Consider the following 6268-nt stretch of genomic DNA (forward strand, 5'->3'; position numbering starts at 1 on the left):
ACTGTGTATATTTTGCTATTTATTTTTAAATTCCTTAAGAGACTGTACTGAAAAGCTATTTATGAAAGAAAAAGAATGCCTAAGTTCAATACTTAAAAGAGGAAAAAATGGACAGTGTTAAGAAGAATTTTAACTTCTCTACTGTAGGATGCCCACAAATTACCGTGTCTGCCTATGGTAGGAAAGGAAAAAATATTTATAGCACGAATTAGTCTTTGACTTGAATTATTACGGTATGCTTCCTGCTAACTGATTTTTACCAAAGCAAGAAGATGGCTTATAATATTGCTTTTTTGCACTTATGCCTGTGTAATTTCTTCTTTCATTGTAGCATTACATGGGGTTTACATTCTGTATAAATGATTAACTGAATTTTTAAATTCTGTTATCATTTCCTTGGATCATTTCACAGAACTGTTAAGATTTTCATTACTGCCACCACTATTACTACTGAGTGTATTCCTGAAGGATTTTTAATAAATGTACTGTAATTGGTGTCTCAGTTATGAGATATAACCAATCTCTTCTTGAAATGTAGATGCTTAATTGATTACTGTGTACAACTATTTTTGATGTATGTGGTAGACCCTAGTTAAGGAAATCTAAAATGTTAAAATGTGGAATATTTTGTTGTTCTGTTACATTGTTATTCTGTGCAAGACAGGCTTAAGACCATACTAAAATATAAACTAAATAGTGGGCATTGTCTGCAAAATTTCGGGTTTAGATTTGTATTTTACAGATCTGAAATAAATTTACATGTTCTATTCATTTGGTTATCACCATGAATAGCTTAGCCTGAAATACACCTAAATATTTTTTATCCATTAACTTAAAGGCTATTTAATCTCCGTAAGAAATCCTATTCAAAGGCTCATGCAGAGGAATTGTTTTGGTTTCATATTAATAACTCCGTACAATGTCAGATACCTTAAATTTTAATAGTCTGTTATATTAGAATTGCAATTATTATAATTGTAAAATATCAATAGAATATTACCACTTTATAAGAACACTTCATTCCTGGTTTGTACTATAAAAAAAAAAACCTTAAGATTTTAGTAGACTTACAGAATTGTTTTGTTTGGAACACTTCCTTAGTCCTGCTGGTCATGTTGAAACTAGTAAGTTTCTAGTTTTAAAAAGAAAATCTGCTGCTAAATTTAACTCCAGCATGGGGATATAAATGCTAATCACAGTTTTGAGGGAAATAGCACTCCAAGCAGCCTTCATTCACAGAAAAAAAGTCTACAAGACATTTGCACCCAGACGAAAACAGTTTAGTCCTGCACAAAACTTAGACTGATGATTTTTGTTGGCAGTGTACAATGTGATAGATTTGAATTGTATGCAGAGTTCGTTACAAACATCTGGAACACCTTCATCCTGAGATCACTAGTAGACTTCTCTATTGCTTTCCTTGCCTGTGAAGCCTATGGTTGGGCTGCCTACACAGGGCTAAGCTGCCTGGTGTCTTCCTTTGGACATCCATTCTGTGTCAGGAATTGGGTGTTTGCCAGCCTGACTTCTGGGAGATCAAAAGTAGCTGCCAGATCTTCTTTTCACCTACAGAACAAGCTATTAGGCAGCTGTCTGGCACTCAGCTCTGCATTCTTATGGCTGATTATCTGTTGGCTTTCCTATGCCTCTGGAAACCTCAACCCCCAACTACTTCCTGGCAATCCCTGACACAAGGAAAAACAACACAGAGTTGTGATTTGAGCCAGACTAGCTTCAAGGTGGAATGGAACTGCTTTTCAGGTGAGGAGGTGGGCACGAGTACATATGTGCCCATCCCAGCACAGAACACAGCCATCACTTTCTGCAGTGGTGGCTGTGTACCCAAAGCCTTGAAAGATGGAGGTTTAGCACAGCCACCACTGCTGGAGCAGAAAGCCAAACCACAGTTGCCTGAGTTTGGGCCAGTGTGTAAAAACACCAAATGCTTCAGAATAGCTGATTTATAAAATCTATAAATCAGGAAATGTGAATTAGTCACTAACCACATTTTTCACAGGCTCTAACAGAGCATGCAGAGAGAGAAAATTACTAAATTTTCTGAGTAGGTCTCAATTATCATCTTTATTTTCTGTTAGCCCTAAGATTATTTGTTGAAACTTATTCCTGAGGTCTACTTTTTCTTTTAAGATGTATTCTACTTTCTTGTAGTCTAAATTCACATTACCACAGCACCTAACAGTGGAAACTTGAATTTATTCTTAGAGTCAGTGCCTCAGGCTCAGTTGTGACTTGACACATACTTTGGCTCCAGCAAGATCATTGAGATGCTGGTTAGCAACAAGTGTGTCCCCAGGGCTCCAGCCTAATTATATTCCAGGACAGGAAAAGAAGTTGAAAGAGAGCTAAGGTGTACTGTGTAGTTATATTTAGATCTTCACTCAGTACACCAGTTGCACTTGTTAAAGGTATTTAATCTATCATTAGCAGAATGTTTAGTCTTACTTAGCACATATTTAGTAGAATTTTCTCTAAAATGTGACGAGTGATGCAGAAATAAAGATATGAACAACTGACTTGGGAAAAATATCAATAGAAATTACAACTGTTTTAAGATATTTTTCATTATAAACATTTTTTACCGTCTACTTAGCACCATTCTACAAATCTGCATGAGTAGTCCCAAGGATTATGTAGATTACAGGCTCTGTGCTGATGACTTTCTAAAGCAGTTTGTGGAAAGTCTGGGATATCAACTTGCCTGCAGTGTCTGATGGGCCTTTTGAGTATCCCAGTGACACTGAAGGGTCTGAAAAACACTAATGTGCTATCATGAATCTTCTAATTGCAACTATAGACAACACATGTTGGAAACAGCACTCCAGAAATTGTCTGTTCTTCTGGACAGAAGAAATTCCTGCTACACATACTCTACTCTGCATTTTGGAGGCCAGAAAAAGTACAAATGCATATTTAAACTTTGTGGCATATTTACAGAAAACAAAATTGGTGTTGGAGAAGAGAAAGAAGTTTGTCTGAAGTGACACCATTAAATAATAAGGCCTCATCAAAGATACAAATGACATGGTTATAACCTTGTGAGGTTTATACATCATCATGTCATTAGAACAAAGATGTATTGGTGACCAGTTCTATTATGTTATTGAGTGTCCCTACAGCCTTCTCCAGGCTAAACAACCCCAGCTCCCTCAGCCTGTCTTTGTAGCAGGTGTTCCAACCCCCTGATCATTTTCATGGCCCTCCTCTGGATCTGCTCCATCAGGTCCATGTCCTTCCTATATTGAGGGCTCCTGACCTGGATGCAGTATTCCAGGTGAGGTCTCACCAGAGCAGAGTAAAGTGGCAGAATCACCTCTCTGGATCTGCTGGCAACGCGTCTTTTGATGCAGCCCAGGATGTGATTTGCCTTCTGGGCTGCAAGCACACACTGCCTGCTTATGTCCAGCTTCTCAACCATCAGCACCCCAAATCCTTCTCCACAATGCTGCTTTCTAACACCTCATCCCCCAGTCTATATTGATAGTGAGGATTGTTCCAGCCCAGGTGCAGAACCCTGCACTTGCTCTTGTTGAACCTCATGAGATTCACCTGGGCCCACCTCTCCAGCTTGTCCAGGTCCCTCAGCATGACATCCCATCCTTCTGGTGTATTGACAACACCACCCAGCTTGGTGTCATCTGCAAACTTGCTGATGGTGCACCCAATCCCATTGTCTACATCACTGATAAAAATATTAAACAGTACAGGTCCCAGTACAGACCCCTAAGGGACACCACTTGTCACTGCTCTCCATCTGAACTTCAGGCCATTGAGCACCACCCTCTGGATGTGACCATCCAGTCAATTCCTTATCCTCTGAACAGTCCACCCATCAAATCCATCTCTCTCCAACGTGGTGAGCAGGATGTTGTGGGGGCCAGTGTCAAAGGCCTTGCAGAAGTCCAGATAGATCACATCCATAGGCCATGCCTCATCTACTGACATAGTCACTTTACCATAGAAAGCCACTCGGTTAGTCCTGACTTTTTGATCGTCATAAAATCATAGAATCCAAGAATGCATTGGGTTTGAAGGGATCTTCAAAGGTCATCTTGTCCAACCCCAGAAAGTCTGTGCTTGACTGAGTTCAGGGATGGGGCCTCCACTACATCTCTGGGCAACCTGTTCCAGTACTTCATTACCCTCTTTGGGAAGAACTTCCTGCGTATGTCTAAGGTAAATCTACTCTGCTCTAGTTTAAAACCATTGCCCCTTATCCTATTGCTACCGGCCCTTCCTTTCCCAGCCTTCCTGTAGGTCCCTTTCAGATACTGAAATGCAACTATAAGGTCTCCCTGGAGACTTCTCCAGGCTGCTCAACCCCAGCTCTCTCAGCCTGTCACTGTAGGAGAGGTTTTCCAGCCTTCTGATCATCTTCACAGCCCTCCTCTGGACCAGAGGAGTGGGCTTCTTATGTGCAGCAAGAGAGAGGCTGATGTCCTGCCTGTTGATAATGAGCAAGTGGGCACTTAATATGAAAAACTTTCCTTCCTTCTCTGGGAATGGGTTTTTGTTTCAGACGGTGCACAGCAGCATTCGACATGGCAAGAGCCCTCCACAGGTCACAGAGAAAAAGTAGGCAATGTTTAGAAAAAGATGTACCATTTCTCAGGTGATATCCTGGGGTTGCAAAGAAGAGGCTGTCACTTTGGAAACAGCAGCAGCACAGTGCCAGAAACACATGCCAGTTAATTTTAGCGAACAAAAGAGACCTGTGTACGGCAGAAGTGCTATATCTAGTAAGTACAAGCACATCCCACACTTGGGTGCAGTCTCTCTGGTGTTCAGCATTAGAAGTCACAGTTTGCAAGTGCTGGTCACTCAAAGCTGTAGTGTCTATGGTTAGAGTTTACCACTGATCCGTTTATTAAGTGCATGAAGAAACAGACAGAAAATAATAATCTGTAGATAACAGCATTTCTTGAAAAGATAAAGAAAGGTCAAACCTAATGTAATAAAAAGCAAATTCCCTCAAAGGAGAAAGACAATAGAAATGTTAATAGCCCACAGTACAAAATTATTTTAAAATTACAGCTCAGACTTTATACCAGATTCTCCTTTGCCTTTGAATATATCTTCCCTTATCATGACTAACTATCCTGCAAAACGCTATGAGGGCTGACTGTTTAATAAGCTAAGAAATCTGCTGCCACAATGCAGTTCCATGATAATTTGAATACAGCCAGAACTGAATTTTGCTCAGATTATTTATTGGTAAATTACCAGGGCTTTAAAAAAAATGCAAAGAAACGATTAATCTTCTGCTTCTTCCTGAAATCAATCATCAAGTGTCTGGGACTGGCATTAAACTTGTCACATGGGGGAATTATTTGCCATTATGATAGAAATGCATTTTTGAAGCATTTGGAACTGGCTCCTGTCAGGAGCAGGATACTGGCCTGGACAGACTCTAGCTCTGATGTAGGGTGGCAGCTTTTCTGCTCAGCTGTCAAATGTCTCTGCACAAAAGAATCTTAGTGAGATAAACAGATCTCCTCAGGAAATGCTTTCCCTCCAGCCAAAGTTATCCTTCATTTTGATGAAGTTCATGACAGCATCTCTGTTTTACAAACCTGCTTCTTTCCCACAGAATATGATGTATTTTCCAAACCTTACAAAACAGTAATTCTGCCTGCCTGGAGAGAAAAATACCCAGAGATCTCAGTAACTTTAAAGCAATCTGAAACCAAAATACTTTAGACAGGGACATTTCAATTCAAGGTAATGCCTCATGCAAAGGCAGGCAATTATTCTTCATGCCATTGCAGATCTTGTGTTGTAGGGAGATGCTAATTAGCTAAACATGTTAATTTTTCAGAGGACTATCTTTTGGACTCTGTCATTGCAACAGCGCACTGAAGCAAGGGTAAAGAGTGGGTTCCAACAAGACCAGAAATTTGAACGTCCTGTGGAGACTGATACGGGCTTTGAGGGCAGTAGGTGGGCATTAGGTGCAACTCTATCTTTCCCATGGCAACAGGAACCCAGAGGCAGCAGCCATGGCAAAAATGGGTGTAGAAGTCAGGGATGAGTTGTGTTTTAGGGCTTCAAGACAAGGGTAAGCGTGTTGCACCAAAGGCCAGACCAACAGCCTTTTGATGACAGATTTTGCTTCAATCACTCTGCTTTTCTGAAAAAAGACAGGTGGGCCCTTGACCCTCTGTCTGAGGAGGGAATGGCACCACCCTTGTGGGCTCCGAGTGCACAGCCAGCAGCAATAGGGTTTAGACCTCAGCAGATAAGGTACATT

The sequence above is a fragment of the Indicator indicator genome, chromosome 3, assembly GCF_027791375.1.
Source record: "Indicator indicator isolate 239-I01 chromosome 3, UM_Iind_1.1, whole genome shotgun sequence".
In the NCBI taxonomy this organism is placed as follows: Eukaryota; Metazoa; Chordata; class Aves; order Piciformes; family Indicatoridae; genus Indicator; species Indicator indicator.